This window comes from Pecten maximus, chromosome 17, assembly GCF_902652985.1.
Source record: "Pecten maximus chromosome 17, xPecMax1.1, whole genome shotgun sequence".
Lineage (NCBI taxonomy): Eukaryota > Metazoa > Mollusca > Bivalvia > Pectinida > Pectinidae > Pecten > Pecten maximus.
Window position 1 is genome coordinate 27,847,881 of NC_047031.1, and position 27,980 is coordinate 27,875,860.

The 27,980-nt window shown below is 35.6% G+C and overlaps 1 long non-coding RNA gene across 1 annotated transcript; it reads left to right on the top strand.

Moving 5' to 3' along the window:
* Positions 1-27,980, top strand: LOC117315045. The gene is made up of 6 exons (XR_004529669.1): positions 1-73; positions 19,391-19,462; positions 23,429-23,461; positions 25,582-25,605; positions 26,467-26,512; positions 27,826-27,980. It is a non-coding gene; the product is annotated as an uncharacterized LOC117315045 (long non-coding RNA).

Here is a 27,980-nt window from a genome sequence, read left to right on the forward strand (position 1 = left end):
GGCAATCATACCACACTTGCTCTAAGGGTCATCAACACGGTTCCAAGGCGGAATCAAATGAGTGCAATGATCGGTGAGTAACTTTTAATGAATAAATAGAATCATTGCGATATTGTCCTTTTATCAAACTGGTTATCTTGTGGTCTTTAGGTGTTTGGTTTGGTTTGTTTTTGTTTAACGTCCTATTACCAGTCAGGGTCATTTAAGGACGTGCCAGGTTTTGGAGGTGGAGGAAAGCCGGAGTACCCGGAGAAAAACCACCGGCCTACGGTCAGTACCTGGCAAATGTTCCGCGTAGGTTTCGAACACGCAACCCAGAGATGGAGGGCTAGGATTAAAGTGTCGGGACACTTTAACCACTCGGCCACCGCAGCCCACCCAGAGGTGAAGGGCTAGTGTTAAAGTGTCGGGACACCTTTACCCCTTGGCCATCGCGGCCCCTGGTCTGTAGGTGGATCTTTGACAGAGCTACCATGTCTGAAATATGAAATAACGATTATCTGATTAAGGAGCAATTGTCGACAAAGTAATCACATTGCACTTCCCTGTCCCAAACAACCATCTCTAAAGCAACGATAAATTTAATCTGCATAAATAATGCCGCTAAACCAGGATTTCTATAACGTATAGTTATTTTTACCGTGGTGTCACTTTCAGGTCCGGGAGACATAGACTTCAAAGTTCGAAGAGTCAGGGGTCGTCTTGAAATGTAAATTAAATTTAATCTTAATCATTACGTTATAAACAAGTTTTGATATCGCAAACATGATTTACATTTATGTGTAGGATGCCACGGTGACTTTGAAATAATACCCAATCCAAGTGTACAAATCTATATCATACAAATGTATATTGTGTGTGTATTTTACGATCATGGTATTTTTCGTTACATGCCCAGTATTTGACGATTATTTGGATAGATCCATATATCGGCATCAAGTTATGATTTTGATCTCAAAATACACAAGACATTTAATTCTATTCAGAATCATTTTCAGTGTCTGAAATAGTTTCAGTTGTTTATGTATTTTTTCGTGAACAACTTAATTATCTTGTTTTATCAGTTTTGTGGCGTCGGATTCAGTGTCGAATTGTACTGCTCTTGTACAACGCTCTGGCATTTCCGGAAGTAAATTGATGTTTTTATTGGATTACGTCATCCTTCAGTTTTAGTTCACCTGGTATGAAGGACCAACGTGAGATTATTTAACACTTTGAAGTCTGGCGTCCGTTCGTCCCTCCGTCAACAATTGACTTCTTTTTCAGGATCAGTTTATAACCAAATTTAGTAAAAGGCATCTTAAGGTGACTACGATTCAAACGTATACATGATGGGACTGATCCCCCAGATTTGGGGGGGGGGGGGGGGGGGGGGGGGGGGGCAAATAGGGGTATATTCGGCAATATTGATAATGTGTATGTGACAGATAAGACCATGGTCGTAAATTACACACATACATTCCACACTTATGCATATCGGGCTATTGTCATACATTTACGTATAACATGTGTACCAATTAGACATGCACACATTTACACATGTATGTACTCTATGTATGGACTGAGTACTATTGCTATAATACATGTGCATTAACATATTATTTACGACAACAAAACATATGTATACGATTTTATTTGATTTATATTTCAAGACGCCCTCACCCCCCCCCCCCCCCCCCCCCCCCCCCCCCCCCCCCCCAAAAAAAAAAAAAAAAAAATTGGAAGGTCGGTCTCCTTACCTGTTGTTAGGCAAAAACGGTTTGTATTACATAACAAGACATTACTGATAAAGGTTCACAAATTGATGTATTCATATCTCTTTACCGAATTGTGACCCCAAATTTTCCATCTAGTATGTACACAAAGTGATGTGAGAATTACAATATAGGCTGATGTACATTTGTTCTATGTGAAATATTACAGAAATCCTTACAACTAAAATGCATTAATACATTGTTTTGAAAATTAAAGTTTGAAGTTCAAGCGTGCCGGCAACACAGAATAAGTTAATTTAAAAGAAAAGTATGAATAGGGCGGCTTATTAGCCACGTGTCAGACCAGCTAGTAGTTATGTAAAACTACCACGACCTACACCGTAGATCTATTCAGAATCACTATCAGTAAATTGATGTTTTTTGGATCTCTTTATCCCCTTTCTGAAGTTTGAAGGTCGGCCTCCGCACTTGTTATCGGGCAAAATAAAAGATTTATATTATATAACAAGACATTATCAGAAAACTGATAAAGGCTCACAAGTTGTAAACATATTGACATATCGCATCTCTTAACCGAATTGGATTTGTTCTTCCTGAAATATTGTAAAAATCGATTAAACTGAAATACGTTAATAAATGACGTTGAAAATAAAATATTGAAGATCCCGCATGTCACCAACGCAGAATGTTAAATCTATAAAGAAAAGTATGAAGAGAGGGGCTACTTAGTCCTGTGCCATCAGGTCAATTTAGCAGTAGACTGTTTTATTGGTTTGTGCGTCCTTTCCTCTGTGTCGCCATTGCTTGTCCATGTATAAGTTGATGTAGCAGATACACATATATGTATATATAGTTAGGAAATCAGATGACATATTCAAGATGATTTGCTTGTAAATATTTAGGCCACAACGAGAAACCAAATATATCTACGATGTAGGTCGTGGTATGCTTTATATCATTACGGGCTGGTCTGCCCTCGCCCTCCACCACAGCATAAAGAAGATTTTGTTTCTTGTGATTGACAAATATGCTAAAACTTGACTGATATTTGACGGTTAAATCAAATATAAAGTGACCAGATAGAAAGACTCAGAAGTACAATTAAGACGGATTTTATGTATTTCATGAGCTATTGTTTTCATTTCGTATCATCGGTATAAAAATCCCTTTCTCCTATGACCCACCAGCGGCTGGCAACAAGGAACATCAATAGGTTGTGTACAACTCCGATGTCATCTAATGATCAACAAATACAAAATAACAAAGATTATTTTATCATCGTAGATAATACATTTGAAAAGGCAGCTTTGAACAATAGAATAAATAAAGAAAATGAAAATGAACATTCATTTGTTCCGATCAAATCAGTTTGTTGTTCTGAAATAACCTGTCAGCTCACCTTCTGCACGTGCATATCATGCCACTACATGTACTCCATCTATTGGGCGAACCATTATACTACTTTGCGCTTATTTCTTGTAAAGTCAATCGCAAGAATGTTTTATTATTATTTTTGTTACATAATAAGTACGTTGCCAGATATAATTGCAAAATGTATACAGAATTCTGCGAATGAAAGTGGAACGTACCTTAACGATCCTCTGCTCAATTTGTTTTTGATGGAAATGTTATGTTGTTGCTTCAATATCAACTGCTTAAGTGTATTTCTCCATTGTTGAAGTCTCTAAACTCAACTAATTAATATTGAAGTAGTTAGCGAAAATTAGTTAACTCACAGGAAGTCAAGGTGCTCTACATCCATTCCGTCCTTTGTCAGAGTCCACTTCAGACAAAAATATGCCCTTACCACTCGACAAGTTCGTCATGTGTCGGTCAATAATACTCTTCTCGACAAAGGTAGCAGGGGTAATATAGAGAGCTCAAAAACACAGTCTTTATTAGAAAGAATAGCATATGAATATGTGTACAGGCTGCTATTTTCAGTAAGACATCTAAGAATCACATTTTTATTTCCGTGTTTGAAACGTTACATAACGTGAAATGTAAATTAAACTCGATCTTAATAATTACGTTATACACAGTATTTGGTGTCGCAGATATGATGTATATTTATATGTAGAATAACTAAAATAACAGTAACTTTACAATAATACGCAGTCCAGGTGTACATGTCTGATATTGTATACCTGTGCTGTGTATATATGATACAAACCCTTAATTGGAAATATATGTGTATTTTACGTTCATAGTCTTATTCGTGACATGCACAGTATTTGACGGTTACATGGATACATCTATATGGGCCTCCTATACATGTCATTATTTCGAATTACACAACAGACGTTTAATTCTACTCAGAATCACGATCAGTAAATTGAGGTTTTTATGCATCTCTTTATCCCCTTTCTGAAGTTTGAAGGTCGGCCTCCGTACTTGTTGTCGGGCAAAATGAAGGATTTCTATTACATAACAAGACATTATCAGAAAACTGATAAAGACTCACAACGTGATGTAAACATATTGACATATCGCAATCTCTTAACCGAATTGGATTTTTTCTTCCTGAAATATTATAGAAATCGATTTAGCTGAAATACGTTAATAAATGACACTGAAAAAAAATATATTAAAGATCCCGCATGCCACCAACACATAATGTTACATTTGAAAGAAAAGTATGAATAGAGGGGCTAATTAGTCCTGTGTCATCAGGTCAATTTAGCAGTAGACTGTTTTATTGGTTTGTGCGTCCCTTCCTCTGTGTCGCCATTGCTTGTCCATGTATAAGTTGATGTAGCAGATACACATATATGTATATATAGTTAGGAAATCAAATGACATATTCAAGATGATTTGATTGTAAATATTTAGGCCACAACGAGAAACCAAATATATCTACGATGTAGGTCGTGGTATGCTTTATATCATTACGGGCTGGATGGACAAATATGCTAAAACTTGACTGATATGTGGCGGTTAAAATTAAATATGCAATGAACAGATGGAAAGACTCGGAAACAGTATTGAGGCGGATTGTCTGTATTTCATTAGCTATGAAGTGTTTTCATTTCATATCATTGGTTTTAAAGTCCCTTTCTCCTATGACCCACCAGCGGCTGGCAACAAGGAACATCAATAGGCTATGTACAACGCCGATGTCATCTTATGATCCACTGATATAAAATTACAAAGATTTGTTCATCGTCCTAGATAAAACACTTGAACAGGCAACTTTGAACAATAAAACAAATGAAGAAAAAATGAAAATGAACATTCATTCGTTTCGATTAGTGCGTTGTTTTGAACTAATTTGCCAGCTAACCTTCTGCACGTGCATATCATGCCACTACATGTACGCCACCTATTGGGCAAATCATTGGAGAAGATTATTTTGCGCTTATTTATTGTATATTCAACCGCATGAAATTATCATTATTTCTGTTACATAATATATGTAAGTACTTTGCCTGATATAATTACATGAGGTATACAGAATTCTACGAAAGAAAGTGGAACTTACCTGTACGATCTTCTGCTCAATATGTTTTTGATGAAAATGTTATATTGTTGCTTCAATTTTAACTGTTTAAATGTAAATCTCCATTGCATAAGTCTCTGTCCTAAACGTAACTCATTAATATCGAAGTAGTAAGCGAAAATTGGTTAAATCATCAGAAGTCAACGTGTTTTTACTTCAATACCGCCAATTGTTAGAGTTCATTTCGGACGAAAACATACCCTTACTACCTGACAAGTTCGTCAAGTCTCAATCACTCTCTCCTCGTCAAAGGTAACAGGCATTATAGAGAGCTCACAAACACAGTTTTTAATTAGAAAGGAATTGCATATGAATATGTACACAGGCTGTTATTTTCAGTAAGACATCTAAGAATCACATTTGTATCTCCGTGTAATGGAAATTAAATTCGCCTAATGAATCCAATGCCTGTTTCTTTTGCTCTCATCAAAAATTCGAATACTGAAAATGTTATCTATTTTCGATATAGGTTTATAAATATTGTAAAGCAAGTATATATATTTTGATGATATATTCGTTTATTTAGTAGATAGCAGGAGTTTGAAAAAACTAAGTTATTACCTAAATGTCAATCATTTCGAAATGTTCCTTTTATTTACTATAATCGAGTATCAAACGTAACTATCACTCGCCGAAAGTGATAAAGTAGAGGAGTACCGATATTTACAACGAGTTCTAGATCTATATTTTAATCAATTATTTTGTATATCGATGTGTAATGTCGGTGTGTAATGTCGATGTGTAATGTCGGTGTGTAATGTCGGTGTGTAGTATCGGTGTGTAATGTCGATGTGTAATGTCGGTGTGTAATGTCGGTGTGTAATGTCGATGTGAAATGTCGTGTGTAATGTCGGTGTGTAGTATCGGTGTGTAATGTCGATGTGTAATGTCGGTGTGTAATGTTGATGTGAAATGTCGGTGTGTAATGTCGATGTGTAATGTCGGTGTGTAATGTCGGTGTGTAGTATCGGTGTGTAATGTCGATGTGTAATGTCGGTGTGTAATGTCGGTGTGTAATGTCGATGTGAAATGTCGGTGTGTAATGTCGGTGTGTAGTATCGGTGTGTAATGTCGATGTGTAATGTCGGTGTGTAATGTCGGTGTGTAATGTTGATGTGAAATGTCGGTGTGTAATGTCGATGTGTAGTGTCGGTGTATAATGTCGGTGTGTAATGTCGGTGTGTAATGTCGATGTGAAATGTCGGTGTGTAGTGTCGGTGTGTAGTGTCGGTGTATAATGTCGGTGTGTAATGTCGGTGTGTAATGTCGATGTGTAATGTTGGTGTGTAATATCGATGTATAATGTCGGTGTATAATGTCGGTGTTTAATGTCGGTGTGTAACGTCGGTGTGTAATGTCGGTATGTAATGTCGGTGTGTATTGTCGGTGTGTAGTATCGATGTGTAATCTCGGTGTGTAATGTCGGTGTGTAATGTCGATGTATAATGTCTCTGTGTAGTGTCGATGTGTAACGTCGGTGTGTAACGTCGGTGTTTAATATCGGTGTGTAATGTCGGTGTGTAATGTCGGTGTGCAATGTCGGTATGTAATGTCGGTGTGTAACGTCGGTGTGTAATGTCGGTGGGCAACGTCGGTGTGTAGTGTCGATGTGTAACATCGGTGTGTTATGTCGGTGGGTAACGTCAATGTATAATGTCGGTGTGTAATATCGGTGTGTAACGTCGGTATTAAATGTCGATGTGTAATGTCGATGTCTAATGTCGATGTGTAGTGTTGATGAGTAATGTCGGTGTGTAATATCGGTTTGTAATGTCGATGTGTAATGTTGATGTGTAGTGTCGGTGTGTAATGTCGGTGTGTAATATCGGTGTGTAATGTCGGTGTATATTGTCGATGTATACTGTCGGTGTGTAATGTCGATGTATAATGTCCGTGTGTAATGTCGGTGTGTAATGTCGGTGTGTAATGTCGGTGTGTAATGTTGGTGTGTAATGTCGCTGTGTAATGTTGGTGTGTAATGTCGATGTGTAACGTCGGTGTGTAATGTCGGTGTGTAATGTGTCTGTGTGTAATGTCGATGTGTAATGTCGGTGTGTAATGTCGGTGTGTAATGTCGATGTATAATGTCCGTATGTAATGTCGGTGTGTAATGTCGATGTGTAATGTCGGTGCGTAATGTCGGTGTGTAATGTCGATGTGTAATGTCGGTGTGTAATGTCGATGTGAAATTTCGATGTGTAATGTCGTGTGTAATGTCGGTGTGTAATGTCGATGTGTAATGTCGGTGTGTTATGTTGGTGTGTAATGTCGGTGTATAGTATCGATGTGTAATGTCGGTGTATAATGTCGATGTGTAATGTCGATGTGTAACGTCGGTGTGTAATGTCGGTGTATAGTATCGATGTGTAATGTCGGTGTATAATGTCGATGTGTAATGTCGATGTGTAATGTCGATGTGTAACGTCGGTGTGTAATGTCGGTGTGTAATGTCGATGTATACTGTCGGTGTGTAATGTCGGTGTGTAATGTCGATGTTTATGTCGATGTGTAATGTCGGTATATAATGTCGGTGTGTAATGTCGGTGTGTAATGTCGGTGTTAATGTCGGTGTGTAATGTCGATGTGTAATGTCGGTGTGTAATGTCGATGTATAATGTCGGTGTGTAATGTCGGTGTGTAATGTCGATGTATAATGTCGGTGTGTAATGTCGGTGTGTAACGTCGGTGTGTAATGTCGGTGTGTAATGTCGATGTATACTGTCGGTGTGTAATGTCGGTGTGTAATGTCGATGTTTATGTCGATGTGTAATGTCGGTGTATAATGTCGGTGTGTAATGTCGGTGTTAATGTCGGTGTGTAATGTCAGTGTGTAATGTCGGTGTGTAATGTCGGTGTGTAATGTCGGTGTGTAATGTCGGTGTGTAATGTCGGTGTGTAGTGTCGATGTGTAATGTTGGTGTGTAATGTCGGTGTGTAATGTCGGTGTGTAATGTCGATGTGTAATGTCGGTGTGTAATGTCGATGTGTAATGACGGTGTGTAATGTCGGTGTTAATGTCGGTGTGTAATGTCGATGTGTAGTGTCGATGTGTAATGTCGGTGTGTAATGTCGGTGTGTAATGTCGGTGTGTAATGTCGATGTGTAACGTCGGTGTGTAATGTCGATGTGTAATGTCGATGTGTAATGTCGGTGTATAATGTCGGTGTTAATGTCGGTGTGTAATGTCGGTGTGTAATGTCGGTGTGTAATGTCGGTATCTAATCTCGGTGTGTAATGTCGGTGTTAATGTCGGTGTGTAATGTCGGTGTGTAATGTCGGTGTGTAATGTCGGTGTGTAATGTCGGTGTGTAATGTCGGTGTGTAACGTCGGTGTGTAATGTCGATGTGTAATGTCGATGTGTAATGTCGGTGTATAATGTCGGTGTTAATGTCGGTGTGTAATGTCGGTGTATAATGTCGGTGTGTAATGTCGGTGTGTAATGTCGATGTATAACGTCGGTATCTAATCTCGGTGTGTAATGTCGGTGTGTAATGTCGGTGTATAATGTCGGTGTTAATGTCGGTGTGTAATGTCGGTGTATAATGTCGGTGTGTAATGTCGGTGTGTAATGTCGGTGTGTAATGTCGGTGTGTAATGTAGATGTATAACGTCGGTATCTAATCTCGGTGTGTAATGTCGGTGTGTAATGTCGGTGTGTAATGTCGGTATGTAATGTCGGTATCTAATGTCGATGTGTAATGTCGGTGTGTAATGTCGGTGTGTAATGTCGATGTGTAATGTCGATGTGTAATGTCGGTGTATAATGTCGGTGTTAATGTCGGTATATAATGTCGGTGTGTAATGTCGGTATATAATGTCGGTGTGTAATGTCGATGTGTAATGTCGGTGTGTAATGTCGGTGTGTAATGTCGGTGTGTAATGTCGGTGTGTAATGTCGGTGTGTAATGTCGATGTGTAATGTTGGTGTGTAATGTCGGTGTGTAATGTTGGTGTGTAATGTTGGTGGTAATGTCGGTGCGTAATGTCGGTGTGTAATGTCGGTGTGTAATGTCGGTGTTAATGTCGGTGTGTAATGTTGGTGTGTAATGTCGCTGTGTAATGTTGGTGTGTAATGTTGTTGGTAATGTCGGTGCGTAATGTCGGTGTGTAATGTCGGTGTGTAATGTTGGTGTGTAATGTCGGTGTGTAATGTTGGTGTGTAATGTCGATGTGTAATGTTGGTGTATAATGTCGGTGTGTAATGTCGGTGTGTAATGTCGGTGTGTAATGTCGGTGTATAGTATCGATGTGTAATGTCGGTGTATAATGTCGATGTGTAATGTCGATGTGTAATGTCGATGTGTAACGTCGGTGTGTAATGTCGGTGTGTAATGTCGATGTATACTGTCGGTGTGTAATGTCGGTGTGTAATGTCGATGTTTATGTCGATGTGTAATGTCGGTATATAATGTCGGTGTGTAATGTCGGTGTGTAATGTCGGTGTTAATGTCGGTGTGTAATGTCGATGTGTAATGTCGGTGTGTAATGTCGATGTATAATGTCGGTGTGTAATGTCGGTGTGTAATGTCGATGTATAATGTCGGTGTGTAATGTCGGTGTGTAACGTCGGTGTGTAATGTCGGTGTGTAATGTCGATGTATACTGTCGGTGTGTAATGTCGGTGTGTAATGTCGATGTTTATGTCGATGTGTAATGTCGGTGTATAATGTCGGTGTGTAATCTCGGTGTGTAATGTCGGTGTTAATGTCGGTGTGTAATGTCAGTGTGTAATGTCGGTGTGTAATGTCGGTGTGTAATGTCGGTGTGTAATGTCGGTGTGTAATGTCGGTGTGTAGTGTCGATGTGTAATGTTGGTGTGTAATGTCGGTGTGTAATGTCGGTGTGTAATGTCGATGTGTAATGTCGGTGTGTAATGTCGGTGTGTAATGTCGGTGTGTAATGTCGGTGTGTAATGTCGATGTGTAATGACGGTGTGTAATGTCGGTGTTAATGTCGGTGTGTAATGTCGATGTGTAGTGTCGATGTGTAATGTCGGTGTGTAATGTCGGTGTGTAATGTCGGTGTGTAATGTCGATGTGTAACGTCGGTGTGTAATGTCGATGTGTAATGTCGATGTGTAATGTCGGTGTATAATGTCGGTGTTAATGTCGGTGTGTAATGTCGGTGTGTAATGTCGGTGTGTAATGTCGGTATCTAATCTCGGTGTGTAATGTCGGTGTTAATGTCGGTGTGTAATGTCGGTGTGTAATGTCGGTGTGTAATGTCGGTGTGTAATGTCGGTGTGTAATGTCGGTGTGTAATGTCGGTGTGTAATGTCGATGTGTAATGTCGGTGTGTAATGTCGGTGTGTAATGTCGGTGTGTAATGTCGATGTGTAGTGTCGGTGTGTAATGTCGGTGTGTAACGTCGGTGTGTAATGTCGATGTGTAATGTCGATGTGTAATGTCGGTGTATAATGTCGGTGTTAATGTCGGTGTGTAATGTCGGTGTATAATGTCGGTGTGTAATGTCGGTGTGTAATGTCGATGTATAACGTCGGTATCTAATCTCGGTGTGTAATGTCGGTGTGTAATGTCGGTGTATAATGTCGGTGTTAATGTCGGTGTGTAATGTCGGTGTGTAATGTCGGTGTGTAATGTCGGTGTGTAATGTCGGTGTATAATGTCGGTGTGTAATGTCGGTGTGTAATGTCGATGTATAATGTCGGTGTGTAATGTCGGTGTGTAATGTCGGTGTATAATGTCGGTGTGTAATGTCGGTGTGTAATGTCGGTGTGTAATGTCGGTGTGTAATGTCGGTGTGTAATGTCGGTGTATAATGTCGGTGTTAATGTCGGTGTGTAATGTCGGTGTATAATGTCGGTGTGTAATGTCGGTGTGTAATGTCGGTGTGTAATGTCGGTGTGTAATGTAGATGTATAACGTCGGTATCTAATCTCGGTGTGTAATGTCGGTGTGTAATGTCGGTGTGTAATGTCGGTATGTAATGTCGGTATCTAATGTCGATGTGTAATGTCGGTGTGTAATGTCGGTGTGTAATGTCGATGTGTAATGTCGATGTGTAATGTCGGTGTATAATGTCGGTGTTAATGTCGGTATATAATGTCGGTGTGTAATGTCGGTATATAATGTCGGTGTGTAATGTCGATGTGTAATGTCGGTGTGTAATGTCGGTGTGTAATGTCGGTGTGTAATGTCGGTGTGTAATGTCGGTGTGTAATGTCGATGTGTAATGTTGGTGTTTAATGTCGGTGTGTAATGTTGGTGTGTAATGTTGGTGGTAATGTCGGTGCGTAATGTCGGTGTGTAATGTCGGTGTGTAATGTCGGTGTTAATGTCGGTGTGTAATGTTGGTGTGTAATGTCGCTGTGTAATGTTGGTGTGTAATGTTGTTGGTAATGTCGGTGCGTAATGTCGGTGTGTAATGTCGGTGTGTAATGTTGGTGTGTAATGTCGGTGTGTAATGTTGGTGTGTAATGTCGATGTGTAATGTTGGTGTATAATGTCGGTGTGTAATGTCGGTGTGTAATGTCGGTGTGTAATGTCGATGTGTAATGTCGGTGTTAATGTCGGTGTGTAATGTCGGTGTGTAATGTCGGTGTGTAATGTCGATGTGTAATGTTGGTGTGTAATGTCGGTGTGTAATGTCGATGTGAAATGTCGGTGTGTAATGTCGATGTGTAATGTCGATGTGAAATGTCGGTGTGTAATGTCGGTGTGTAATGTTGGTGTGTAATGTCGGTGTGTAATGTCGATGTGAAATTTCGATGTGTAATGTCGGTGTGTAATGTCGATGTGTAATGTCGATGTGAAATGTCAGTGTGTAATGTCGGTGTGAAATGTCGGTGTGAAATGTCGGTGTGTAGTATCGGTGTGTAATGTCGATGTGTAATGTCGGTGTGTAATGTCGGTGTGTAATGTCGATGTGTAATGTCGTTGTGCAATGTCGATTTCTAATGTCGGTGTGTAATGTCGATTCGCAATGTCCGTGTGTAATGTCGGTGTGTAATGTCGGTGTGCAATGTCGACTTGTAATGTCGGTGTGTAATGTCGATTTGTAATGTCGGTGTGCAATGTCGATTTGTAATGTCGATGTATCGATCATATTTAGGAGGTTGATATCAATGGTAGATATTATAATATTCGTGTATTTTAGTTTAACGATCGTCTCACAGTCCTATTGAATTTGATAGATTTAATTATGATCTTTTAATAGTATTTGTTTTTATTGAAGAGACTAAATAGTTAGATTTCATTATATATTTTTATGTATTTTAATTCCGAAAAGCTTTGTAAAACTCGAAATTAGACTGTTTACAAAATTATGGCGCTTCTTATGAAATATTGGCAATGTGTATCAATTTCAAAATATCGCTAACAACTGGCAGTTTTATCTGTCACCATTTTCTGTTTTTATCGGAGAGAGCCGAGTGCGTGACGAGGCTTAAGGGGCATCTAAACAGCAAATCCGGTCAAAACATTTATATTTTGCAGGCCAATAAATCCATATTATGGTGCAATGTCACAGAAGTAATATGATGAACTTTGAGTATGTATTATACCAAACCGTTGGACTTGCTATTGACATGTAATATACTAAGCTGTTTGTAAATTCAAAGAAAACGTTAGAAAAATGCATGTTTCAGGGGGACATAATTTACTCATCTGTAGCCCATATATTACACAAACTTGATTTGTCGCTTTGCTCACAAGTGTCTAAAGCACATAATAGGAGCATTGGTTTGACCAGCTTTGGCGTTAGTATATGTATATTTTAAACTTGAATTGCAAATGGCAGTCTAGAATGATATCACACAAATACTGCATATAAGGAAGTATCTATAACATCAAGAATGCTCTTATTAGACAAAATAAAGTATTCTTGAAGTGGCAAGAAGACTGTTTTTATGAAAAAATGTTCAACAGTTGAGTTTGGGGTAAAATATGCCTATTTCTGAAAAAGACTGCAAACTCACCAGGTTAACAAATTAACTTCAAAACGTTCATGTTACTTTGATGAGATGTCTTAAAAGTACGATAAAGAAGTATCAATGTTAAATGAAATGCCTCCTTTAAGCCATGTTTATGTAATATGTTATTCTCAGCCGCCATTTGCATTTCAAGGTCAAAACAAATTATCTGCTTATACCTACATACGGTAAAATCCGGTCAAACAAATGTTCCTACCCTGTGCTATAGACACTCGTGAACATAACAGCAAGGCTATTTTTCAGGTTTGATCATTTGTGTGACTTTGAATTATTCCATGCTACATCTTACCACAAAGTTACTCTATATAAGAAACTGGTAGCATCTATAGCAAATTATTTGTGATTGTAAGAAGCTACATGTCCAAACAAACATTTTGGTATATAACATGACATTTTTGTGCAAATCTTTAGGTATTTATTAGTGTTTGAAATTCAACATCATTCTGCTGTATAGATGACCCTTAAAGGTAACCACGCTTTTACCAGACGAAAACGGAATCCGAGGTTATTGTAATCATTTATCACGTGGAGAAAGAACATGTTTATTTTTTATTTTGCAAGCGGATGAATCATATGGTCTCTATGAACACCAATGGCTATTCACTAACGTTGATAATGTAACTTAAACAAATAAAATTACATAATGCATTTGTATCAACCCCATGAGTAACAAGTGCACTGTTGACATCCGGCGATTGGGCCTCCGACGGGGACTTTTATTTCGTTTTTTTGGGGAATTGGAAAATTATTGCTATTCCTCATTTTTGAATTGTTCATTTAACATAAATATCGTCCAAATAAGTAAGTGTTTTTTCAAAGTAGAGTTACTATTTTTGCGGTGCTCAGTGTTGTGACGACGTAACAGTTATAATACAGAAACTTCCGATTTCTGTTAGTCCTACCGGGGCCTCGGTGGCCGAGTGGTTAAGGTGTCCCGACACTTTATCACTAGCACCTCTGGGTTGCGAATTCGAAACCTACGTGGGGCAGTCGCCAAGTACTGACCGTAGGCCGGTGGTTTTTCTCTGGATACTCCGGCTTTCCTCCACCTCCAAAACCTGGCACGTCCTTTAATGACCCTGGCTGTTAATAGGATGTTAAACAAAAACAAACCAAATGTTAGGCTTACCAAAATGTAAATGATCGACCTCGTAAGTTGATCGCACTGAAAACACTAAACAAACTGAAACAAAACAAACTGAAGACTGAGAATATTAAGAAAAACCCTCCAGTTTTACTCAGAAATTGTTACTTGTTCAAACTTTGCTTGTCTTACTGTTTAGTCAAAATGCTGTGCAAAGCCTAGCACATGTTGTATGATGATTTCTACGTATGCCATGTGAAGAATTGGCCGATTGATGTCAGTCATGTTCACCTACATGTACAACTATGTACATGATATGTTACTACATGCTCTTGTATTTCAGTGTGAGTGTTGATATCAATGTACTTGAGTGTTGACATCAGTGACCAGGGAGAGTTGACATCAACGACTAGTGAGTGTTGACATCAATGACAAGTGAGAGTTGACATCAATGACAAGTGAGTGTTGACATCAGTGACAAGTGAGTGTTGACATCAATGACAAGTGAGTGTTGACATCAGTGACAAGTGAGTGTTGACATCAGTGACAAGTGAGTGTTGACATCAATGACTAGTGAGTGTTGACATCAATGACAAATGAGTGTTGACATCAATGACAAGTGAGTGTTAACATCAATGACTAGTGAGTGTTGACATCAATGGCAAGTGAGTGTTGACATCAATGACTAGTGAGTGTTGACATCAATGACAAATGAGTGTTGACATCAATGACTAGTGAGTGTTGACATCAATGACAAGTGAGTGTTGACATCAATGACAAGTGAGTGTTGACATCAATTACAAATGAGTGGTGACATCAGTGAATAGTGGTGTTGACATCAATGACAAGTGAGTGTTGACATCAGTGACAAGTGAGTGTTGACATCAATTACAAATGAGTGTTGACATCAGTGACTAGTGAGTGTTGACATCAATGACAAATGAGTGTTGACATCAGTGACAAGTGAGTGTTGACATCAGTGACAAGTGAGTGTTGACATCAACGACTAGTGAGTGTTGACATCAATGACAAGTGAGTGGTGACATCAGTGACAAGTGAGTGTTGACATCAATAACACGTTAGTGTTGACATCAATGACTAGTGAGTGTTGACATCAATGTCTAGTGAGTGTTGACATCAGTGACAAGTGAGTGTTGACATCAGTGACAAGTCATTGTTGACATTTATAACAAGTGAGTGTTGACATCAATGACAAGTGAGTGTTGAAATCACTGACAAATGAGTGTTGACATCAATGACAAATGAGTGTTGACATCAATGACAAGTGAGTGTTGACATCAATGACAAATGAGTGTTGACATCAATGACAAGTGAGAGTTGAGATTTATGACAAGTGAGTGTCGACATCAACGACTAGTGAGTGTTGACATCAATGACAAGTGAGTGTTGACATCAATAACACGTTAGTGTTGACATCAATGACTAGTGAGTGTTGACATAAATGACAAGTGAGTGTTGAAATTAATGACTAGTGAGTGTTGACATCAATGACAAATGAGTGTTGACATCAATGACAAGTGAGTGTTGACATTAATGACAAGTGAGTGTTGACATTAATGACAAGTGAGTGTCGACATCAATGACTAGTAAGTGTTGAAACCAATTACAAATTAGTGTTGACATCAGAGACAAGCGAGTATTGACATCAGTGACAAGTGAGTGTTGACATCAACGGCTAGTGAGTGTTGACATCAATGAAAAATGAGTGTTGACATCAATGACAATTGAGTGTTGACATCAATGACTAGTGAGTTTTGACATCAATGACAATTGAGCGTTGACATCAGTGACAAGTGAGTGTTGACATTTATGACAAGTGAGTGTCGACATCAACGACTAGTGAGTGTTGACATCAATGGCAAGTGAGTGTTGACATAAATGAAAAATGAGTGTTGACATCAATGACAATTGAGTGTTGACATCAATGACTAGTGAGTTTTGACATCAATGACAATTGAGCGTTGACATCAGTGACAAGTGAGTGTTGACATTTATGACAAGTGAGTGTCGACATCAACGACTAGTGAGTGTTGACATCAATGGCAAGTGAGTGTTGACATAAATGACAAGTGAGTGTTGACATTAATTACTAGTGAGTGTTGACATCAGTGACTTGTGAGTGTTAACATCAATGACAAGTGAGTGTTGACATTCATGACAAATGAGTGTTGACATCAACGACTAGTGAGTGTTGACATCAATGACAAGTGAGTGTTGACATTAATGACTAGTGAGTGTTGACATCAACGACTAGTGAGTGTTGACATCAATGACAAGTGAGTGTTGACATTAATGACTAGTGAGCGTTGACATCAATGACAAGTGAGTGTTGACATCAATGACAAGTGAGTGTTGACATTTATGACAAGTGAGTGTCGACATCAACGACTAGTGAGTGTTGACATCAGTGACAAGTGAGTGTTGACATCATCGGCTTGTGAGTGTTGACATCAATGACAAATGAGTGTTGACATCAATGACAAGTATTAACACCGATTTGAGTGCAGACATTGATGAATTTGGATTGTTGACACAAATTACTAGTAAGTGTTAACATTAATACTTCAATAGTACAGACGGCTATGGATAATCATGATTTAATTTTCACACCAGACTTTGCTATTTGTCACTTGAAATTATATAAATTTTGAAATTAAGGCTGTACTGATTAACATATGACATTAGCGATACAGATAACAGCTTAGTCATAAGTACAATTATACCAAGAAATGTAAGGACAGACACTCAAATGTAGTCGTCTCTGGATTTCAATTATTCCTATTCATTTTAAATGGGATTTGTTCTCCTCTACGAGCTAGGCAGTGGAGTGGAGGGCCAGGGCAGTTGATATTTTTGATACAACGGTTTTTATTTAGACATTCCTATTTGATCCGTTATTCTGTTTGTCTTTATCAGATTGATGAGCCCCTGGATGTGTGGGTCTTTTCACCCTGTAAAGCACTTCTGTCCACTGGGAACTGTTTTGTTTATCCTGTGATATCCAATTACAGAATGTGGAAAAGTGCTTATATTATGTCTTATATTAAATTATAGCAGAAATTAATTCTAATGGAAAGAGGGCCCTTCAGGATCCTTTGTCGGATTTGTCATCAAATAATTTGTAATTATTTATCGGATCGATCCATCGTTTTTATTCTGAATTTATTGTTAAAAAACATGTGCATTTTTCTATAGTGCTATGTAAAATAATAACAGAACAATTACTGATTACACTGTGCTTTTTACTTGCTTAACCGACATTCAAGGCTTTAACTGACTGATAGTAATACCAGTATCAATACATATACAAGTCAAACATAATTATTTAATTCACAAAATTGGTTTACAGAAATTTTGATTTAATAATCTTTTCCGGTTACAATCGGAAGTCGCAAGCCAGAAAACATATTTATTATCCAGTTTCTTTTATTCTTTGTTTAAATCTTACGATTCTATAACCGAAAATTGATCTGTTGATAACTCCAGATTACAGACAGCTAGTTAATTGATTGTTTTTAAACTGATTGTTCATCACTCATGAAGACATATGTAACAAAGTGATACAGACCAGAACTTGTAATCAGACTAAATTTGTCCATCTCAATAAATATACAAATCATGATATTCAGCACAGTTCTCAATGGAATGACTATTGTTGTATAAGTATGAAGGGATATCCAACATTATTTTGAATCTACATGTAGCATCGACAGAAACTATTCCATAATTCTACGACTCAATAACTGAAGTATTTTCTGTGCATCCAGAAGATATTACTTATATAAATGTTTGCTAATTATGGCCTCTAGTGACCTATTTATTATGAGTTTCTTCTTTTTCCTCTGGTCACTGGGGCGTGTCTAGTCTGATATTTAAACAAAAGTCAGAAATACCTATAAAATGACTTTTTATATAGGTATTTTCTATATATTTTTTTTGTTTTGCTTTTTTAATGTAAGACTAGAGATGCCCCTGGTCTTGTCCTACCATAAATTCCCCCCATGGGCGCCCCTTTCGATTCCTATGTCCATTTCGGACTCGGTAATCATTTACACTTACATGTAATATACATCATACATCACTTAGACCTAAACGACAGTTAACTTACGAAACATCGAAGTTAAGTGCTGTCAACTAACCTGTCTTTTGTTTTACTGATATGCTTTCACTGTCCCCTCTGCTGAGTTCGGGAGTTCGCCATCTTTGTTATGATGTTTTTAGTTTCCGGCATCCCGCATGCGAAAAGGAATTGTTTACACTCGGCCAAAGATGGTGATATTAATTAATGACTAGTCCGTTCCTATTTCGTTTCATATTTTTATATTTTCATTAAAACATGTTATGGACACTTTTAAATCTAATAATCAAATAACGTTTTACACACATTTAATTCGTATACATGTTTATACGTTATTAAATAAGCATGCAACCATCTAGTTCGGTTCAGGTTTCATACATAACTAACCGGTTGACAGAATAACAGAATTTGGACAGATTAATTTAGAGTAAAATTCTTATATACTATGAGATACATACAAACTCTAAACACAAGACTCCTACACTAAATGAGTGTTACGAGGGCTGATTGATATGTTGTGGGCCTCGTATTGAAGGAGGTTCTCAAGGATGTTCTTTTTAAGTCCTACTATTCTTTGACTATTTAAGGCTGTGTACCCATATTTCCGGCACCATAACCCTAACCCTAACCTTAACCATAACACACATTTCTAATTAGTGACCTTTCGCAGCTATATTATCATTAATTTGTTTGAATTTATGGAAAAGTATTACTCTCATTCGTTTCTAGTCATTTGATTTACATACAACGTACATGTTTATTGTACTCGTTCTCAATATGTTTACCCTATGAGGAGGTCTGTGAAAGAATAAACGTCTGATGCAATTTGCCGACTTATATTTTCATATTATGCGGGCAGATAAGTGTGTGTTGAACCAATGCCATCATAGTTATTCCAAAAATAACCTCCAATTCGTGTTTTTATCATGGTGTTTGGACTTACAACGTTATAACTAGGCCGATATTGAAAACACATTATGTATAACCTAATATAAGTATGTATCCCATCTAACATTTTTCAATTTTATTTGTTCTTTACAGTAACAGTTATTTTAAATGTGCATATGGACATGACCACCGTTCACGCGATGACGTAAACTCATGCCATCATCAGTAAGTATATCCCAGTCATGTTTTTACGCCCCAAACGACCATTTTGAAAACAACAAAACGTTTCCGCCCGAACCAAAACAAATAAAATTACTTTAGTACAGTTGTCAAATCCGGTATAATAATCATACAGACAACTGCTTATGGAGAAAAAAAACCAAACCAAAATCCTACTAAACATCATACTTGTAGTTATACATTCTAAAGCTTTTAAATGTGGCATCTATTTTGCATTGACAAGTTAAAGTTCCAAGCAGAACCAAATTCAAAACCTCAATAAGCGTTTAATTATTACCTTAGTAACGAGAGTGAACACGAGAAACTAACATTGATACCCGTGTATGGACCCACCACTGACCAACCGGTTTTTTATGAAGAACTTTTAAATATCGTAGCGGACATTGGAAAAACATAATTTTCGATTCTGCTTTAGACTGTCATAACTATAAATATATAAATAACCCGAATGCTAGGAATACATATTTAGATCTAATGAAGAGTTTGGATTAATAAATACATATGTATATAGAACTAAACCCTAATACCAAATGATACACATGGCATAGAACAAAAATCTACCAAAACAAGCCAGATTAGACTACATCTTAATATCAGAGAGTTTACTACCAAGTCTATCACCATCAAGAATTGAACCAGGTTATTGCTCAGATTATTTTTTTCTGTCATACATTTAACTTTTTCGCTGACTTCAAACAAGGAAAGGAAGGTTTATTGAAAATCAACAACTCCGTATTATTTGATTTGGAATATATAGCACTCATTTATTCTACAATAAAAAACATAAAAACTACAGTATGATATTCCAGTGTATAACATTAAAAACACTACTGATGGAAATTAGGGGTAAAACAATTTCGTATTCTAGTCATATTAAGGGGGAAAATGAAAGGGAAAAAATAAATGAAATAATTTCTTTTTAGAAAACTCAGGGCCTGATAACAGTGTTAAATGAACTGGAAACTAAAAAGAAAGAGAAAATAGGAAAATATAAAAATACAGAAAATATGATACGTTCTAGGGAAAAATGGATCGGGAAGGTGGAAAAACCTACCAAATACTTTTTTGGATTAGAATCAAGAAACTACACCAGTAAAATGATTGCAACTTTAAGCAAAGAAGATGGTACAACAATATCAATACAAAAAGAAATTTTAAAGGAAAATGAAAATTATTACAGAACTTAATACAACGGAAACCGATTATTGAGATTGTTTTACTTGAACTACTTCTAGAATCTTACGATACCTGAATCTGCTGCTTATGAATCACTAAATATCATTAAATAAATTAAGGAATATACTTTCAAAAATGAAAAACAATAAAAATCCTACTTCTTACAGTTTCAGAGTTAGATTCTTAAAAATACTTTGGAAATACTTAGATCAGTTTATTTTAAGATAATTAAATTAAAGTTATAGAACATCAGAATTTTATCTTGCATCCAAAAAAGGTAATAAAACCCGTAATAAATTAACTAATTAGTGACCAATAACTCTTCTAAATGCTATCAATAAATTATCATCTGGTACAATAGCTGGAAGATTTAAAACTGTCATAAGTCAATCAATAATTAACAACTAAACTGGCTTCATCCCTAGCAGATACATAGGTGAAACACATACGTTTAATTTATGGCATCATTCATTATACAGAAGACAACAACTTACTTGGACTTGTACTTCTAATTGACTTTGAAGAAAACTTTCGACTCTGTGTCTTGGAACTTCATCTCTAAAACTCTGAACATTTTTTGTTTAAAATGTTGGCCCTAATCTTATTAAATGAATAAAGCTTTCTCAAAACGAAACAGCCAGCAGTGAACATAGGGGTGAACTGGTTGTCGTCAAGGCGACCCTAATTCTTCTTAAATCTTAATCTTATGTTAAGAAATTTTGTCAATAATTTAAAGAAATAATAATGATATCAAAGGAATATCTGTTAGGGAAAAGAAAAAGCTGTTATCGCAATTTGCTGACGACTCCGTCTGTTATTTTATTATTTTAGACGGTTCAAAAAAATCTTTAAAAGTAACATTAAATACTCTCACTTTCTTTGCAAATAACTCTGGTTTAAAAACGAACTTCTCCAAGACCCGGTAGTATGGATTGGCAGTAAAAAGTACAGTGAAAATACCTACTCTACTAATTCGACCTAAACTGGGGAAGCACATTTTTTTCTTTACAGTGCATAAAATACGATGTAGATCTCCACAAAATTACTAAAATGAGGTTTGACAAAAAACAAAAAATGAATAAAATAAAATTAAAACAATTTAAAAACTTAATACATATGTCGAATAGAAGAATACTTACACCCATTGGTAAAATAGTTGTTATAAACTCTTTAATAATGCACGTATCACAGATTAATCATTTGTTCCTATCCCTTGTTAACCCTAGCAATTTATACATATAAAAAATCAATAATTTATTTTATAAATATCTGTGGAATGGTAAACCTGATTACGTTAAAAGGAGCTTTAATAATTAAAATCTATAAAGAGGGGAGACTAAAAAATTAAACATTTACAAATCCTTCATTAATGTCTGAAGTATGATGTAAATCAATATATTAAACAAAAATCAACAAATATTCAATTCAGAAAAAAAACAATGTATCACCTAACATACTATAACTTTTTACATTATTACTTTGAAATAAAAGGAACTCAGGAAATATATAAGACATTAAGTAGAAATGAACTGAGATTACCGCTGAACAAAAATGGAACCAATTTTCAATATAAATGAAGAGGCATGGACAAAAAATATATGTATCTCCCTTCAATATCAAGACAAACTAAAAAATTAAATGGCTATAATACAGAATAAATTACATAACACTAATTACAAATTCATTTTTATTCAAAATTTGAAAATTAAATAATAACTTCTGTTCCTCCTGCAAAACCCACCCTGAAACAATAACACACATATTATAGGACTGTGACAATGTATCTGATCTGATAGAAACCTTAGAATGAATATTATATAAAAAAAAAAACTCAGGTTAAGATTTGATAAACAGGAATTCTTATTTGGTAAACACATAAATAAATAATTGAAATTTAATTAGATAAATTTAATATTATTAAAGCAATACATTTACAATAATAAATGTTTAAGATTAAAACTTAATAGTCTCAGAAATCATATTAAATTCGAATTAAAATCACATAAAACACTTTTATTACAATGGTTGGAATTCTAACAATCTTCTCGTCCAAGGATACTATATTATGAAAAATTATGTTTTCCCTTTTACTTATGGGTTATTTTCATTCTCCTTTTATATATGGCGATCAAATATTAACTCCTCAGTTTATTAAAATAAGATATTGCTGATCTAGGATTACACAGTGTATGTTCCGTTCAAAATATTTTTGTGTTGTTTTTGTTTAAGTTCAATATATGTCCGCTTTCTTTTGATGTTTTTTCTGTGCTTAAATGCAAAACCTTATTTTTTTCTTTTGTAAATGCTATTTTTTTGCTTTAATTTGTTTTGGGAATTTTTTAATGATTGTTTTTGTTTTGTTTTTGTCTGTCTTTGTTTTTCTATGTTTTGCTGTATGTGCTTGTTTATTTGTTCGTTTTTTGTCTATAGTTAAACGATGAGCCATAATTAAAATATAGAATACCCTTATAAAATAGAACAGCTTATTTATTTTTTTGTTAATCAGTAGTTGTACTTACATAAACATCAATGTTTGTATATTTAGGTACAATATATATTGCATGTCTATACATTTATGATGTATTGCTTGTCTTATGTGTTTTTGATGTATTGTGTGTCTTGTGTAATTAACGTTGATTGAAAATGAATAAAAAATGAATTAAAAAAAAGCAATAGTGAACATGCATGATCGATATTGAATATCAACAAACCCTTTACTCGATTTGGGTACATAAATGCTCTTTGATAATGCATATTAATCTTTGTGATTTCCAGTAAAGAAGAAATGGCGAAGATTGATGCAAATGCGTAAGTACTTATGTATGATCTCTTTTATTGAAATGGTTAGATACATTCTATCATATACAACGAACACATAAAATCATGCAGAGTTTAGGTAAAAGAACATGATTTTTTGTAAAACATTTCATAATTCGCAATCTTAATAGGTATCTTGGTGGCATATATTTCGACATTGAAAATGAAAGATCAAAGCTCTTCGGGGGCAAAAACCACAGAAAAGGTCCAATTTATTCATCAAACATTCAATAGCATTTAATTTTTAACTGTCCTTTAGGGAAATGATCTATCAGTGTTATAATGGCATAAGCATAGATCCACTGAGGACTTGGAAGAGTGACATAACTAGCGGGTATATTTTAACTACCCTTATTTTCCAATATTGGAACAAAGGGGGTAAAGGTCATTAGAAATAGTGAAGATCAATTTAATAAAAAAAAAATCATAATAGTTTTGGTAATTTCGGAGTTTCTTTGTAATCAATCGGAACTCCTCGGTTGTTATTCCGTGGTTACATACGAGGAGTTCCGAGTGTTGTGTGTGATGTGATTGTTTATATGTATATATACCGTGTGCAATCCTCTTAAGTTGACTCGGTGCTCTAAAATATCCTATAAGAAATATTCAAATAAAATAATATCAAATTGTTAATAAACTAAAAACTAAAAATATGGAGATATATCTCGAACATATGTCACAGGGGCTCGGTTTCGGTTACTGCCATTCTTCCAATATGTGTTCAAGTAAACTCCTATCATATATTAATAATAGTTTGCATACCATATGTTCCAATACACTTTAAGTCCTTACTTTGTGTAACACGTTTACTTCTTTTATTAATTCCTCAAAACTCCACTCCAATCGAGAGACACATAACAAATATCCCATTGCTTTTATAACGAACGATCCGCTTAAATTCTAAGTCATTTTGAATCAGTATCAATCATGCATGATTTTAGATGAGTGTGGTCTACTTTGAATGGGTTTCGAGTGCTGATCAAGGATTACACAGTTTTGTGTTGTTTTTGTTTAGGTGCAATATATGTCTGTTCATTATTTTGATGTTTTTTCTGTACATAAATACAATTTTTTTTCTTTTGTAAGTGTGTTATTTCTGTTTGTTTTGTGTTTTGTGGGTTTTTTTTTTTTTTTTTTTTTATTTTGTTGTTTTGTCTCTCTTTGTTTTTTTTTATGTTATGGTGTGTGTTTCCATGTTTTAATTATATTCAAGTACAATGTATATTTCATGTTTATATATTAATGATGTATTGCGTTTCTTTTGTGGTTTTGATATTGTATGTCTTGTGTAAATAACTTGAAAATGTATAAAAAATGAATAAAAACACACGATTGAACATGTATGATCAATATTGAATACGCAAATAACAAACCCTTTACTCGATTTGGATACATATATGCTCTTTGAAAATGCATTTTAATCTTTGTGATTTCCAGTAAAGAAGAAATGGCTAAGATTGAGGCAAATGCGTAAATATATATGTATGATCGCCTTTATTGAAATAATTAGATACATTATGAACATTTTAAACATGTTAATTTAAGGGTAAGGTTCACGAGTTTTTGTAAAAATATGTCATAATTCGCAACCTTAATAGCTATCTTTGGGGCTTGTATTTCGACATTGGAAATGAAAGATCAAAGCTCTTCGCGGACAAAAACCATAGAACGGGTCCAATTTATTTTTGTAAACCTTCATTGCTATTAACTATTTAATTGTCTTTAAGGAAGATGATCTATCGTTGTTATAATGGCACGAACATAGATCAATCGAGGACTTCGAAGAGTGTCATAATTAGCGGGTATATTTTCAGTACCCTTATTTCCAAATATTGGAACAAAGCGAAAATTCCCATTGCTTTAAAGAGTATTTATATTGTTAACATGGACAAATCGTAAAAAATATTAATGGTCCCAGCTTAATGTGAAATTATTACTTTTTTACGTACGAAATGTTTCACTTAATTTGACTTCAAAACGGATGCAGTTTGTAAAATAAGCATAATATTTTCATCGAGCAATTCTAGTGCCAATTTCCTGGTAAAAAGATGTTTTAATTTTTTTCCCATTGCAAATCAAATGCATTAACGTGGGGTCATTTTACTTTTCAGCATACATATGCTTAATGCAACAAAGTAAGTACATGCATACGTAATTTTCATTACTTTTTCCTCAAAAGGAATTGATTATTTTTGTATTAATTAAAAAAATATATGTTGTAAATAAATAATTATGGTTGCATATCTTTTATTCTTGAAACAGTTGCATAGATCTAGTAGATTGGGTGCGAACGATATTACATCAGAGAGTAATGTTCGTGTTGATAATTTAGATATATTTTGTAGCTGTTCCTCGATTATAATTACGCTTCAATATCATTAGAGAGCTATAAGTATGATATTTCCATAACTCGTGCTTAAGTAAGTAAGATAAAGATCATTTCTATTTCTGGTCAAACAAGTTGGGTATGAAAAAATTACTTATGTGAAAAGTATATGTATATGATATCCTGCAGTCCTTTTAAAGTGAAACATCCGACGATCACTCTTTCATTGAAACGTTCTGTTAAGAACATTGATGTGGTGCAGTGATGTTACCAGGTAGGCCATACGTGCTGCAGATAGTGAGTTTAAAGTTTAGTAAAAATCCTCCTCAGTATCATGGAATGTTATCCACACCAAGATTAACTTGTCATTTACTCTTGTCTAGTATTTTGGGGCGAAATAAACCAACTTCGGACAAATGTGGTTAATATCCATCTTAACCCACCACCCGGTTTGGACGTTTAATTAGTAAGAGTAAATAACTAATTATCGTCCAAAGGGATTATCAACACGAACTATATTCTATATGATATCGTTGGCACCCTATCTACTAGATTTATGCAAATGTTCATTGTTCATTGTTACAGTTATAGCTAAGTGAGGGTGAAAATCCAAATATCGTTAGCAAATTATTTACAAACAAGTAAAATGTATTTTTGTTTACTATTTCAGGGAGAAGAGTAAATTATGATGTACCTGTTATTCCATATACCAACAGGTGATTATAAAAAGATTTTCTTCATGAAGATACTTTTGATGATAACTATTTTAATTCTAATAATATTTATTATTATATCATCATTCATGTGGAATTATCAATGCTAAAACTGTACTTTAAACCAGAACATCAGCATAATCACTATGGAAATAATCTAGCATTCACAATATTTAAATCAAAACAGCAGTATAATCTCTGGAACTAATCTAACATCCCTTTTACTTAAACCAAACAGCAGCCTAATCTCTTTGATATCCATTGATATAAAAGAGAAGATTGAAACGTCTTGTGCCTGTGGTCAGTAAATTTCTTTTCGGACTAATGTTTTATTACAATAACACTGTCAAAAACGAGAGTTGAACTAATGTTTATTCATGTCCTTGTGTCAATTATGTGGTATTATATCAACTGACTATGCTCCTTTGTGTTGTTTCAGTAACGTTGACGAGATATTTGAATGTAAAATCTATAAATGCCATCCAGATTCTAATTACTAGGTGGATAGCATTTCATTTACTGAGGTTTATGGATCAACTGTGTGCATGTACCCAATTGTTTAAGCGTATCCCGTATATCTAAGCTCTAATATTTAAAACTTTAGTAATCTTATGATGACATATTTGCCAAGGTAAAATTTATTGATAATAATCATAATTTGACAGCCATACATCCATATTATTATACCCCATGTTTATAACAATACCTGTGATTAGCCGAAACGCATCACGTGGAAGGGGGACAAAACATCATATCTCCCTGAGGCGCGTGAGCCAGGGAGACAAATATCTTATCTCCCTGGACCGCGTGCCCCAATGACGATCCCCACATTCTGTTGCGAGGAGTTGTCTCCCTTCCAGTTATTTACAAATGGCAGACGAACAGAAACTCAAGCGTTTTCGTGCAGTCAAGAAGCAGAAATAGATAAAAAATTCTGCAAAATAATATTGCTCAGAACACGAAAATATCAACAAATGTACACGCCAACTGTTTCCAAGAAGCTGTCAATAACACCTTAACTTGGAATCGTATCAATTGAGCGTCCGGCATCACAGGGGTTTGTGATAAAAATGATATTTCATATCTTCAGTTTATTTTTGAGTATTATCATTGCTAATTTTGTTTCGGTATAATAAACAATTTATGGCCCATGGATGCAGGTTAATATGAAGGTTTGTTTACCCTCAGGTCTCATATTTCCCTCGGGCAAGTCCTAGGGAAATATGATACCTGCGGGTAAACAAACCTTCATATTAACCTGCATCCAGGGCCATACATGTATACTGTTCTTTTAATGCAGAAATATAATTATGCAGGTACAACTGTCTGAAGGCTGTACGGGGAACCAGGCGATGAGTGAAAACAGACAAAAGAAATATAATCATATGAATGACTGATTAAGTAATGAGTATACAATCTATTCAAGTGCACTTGTAAAATGTAAAACACACCAATATTCATATAATTTGGT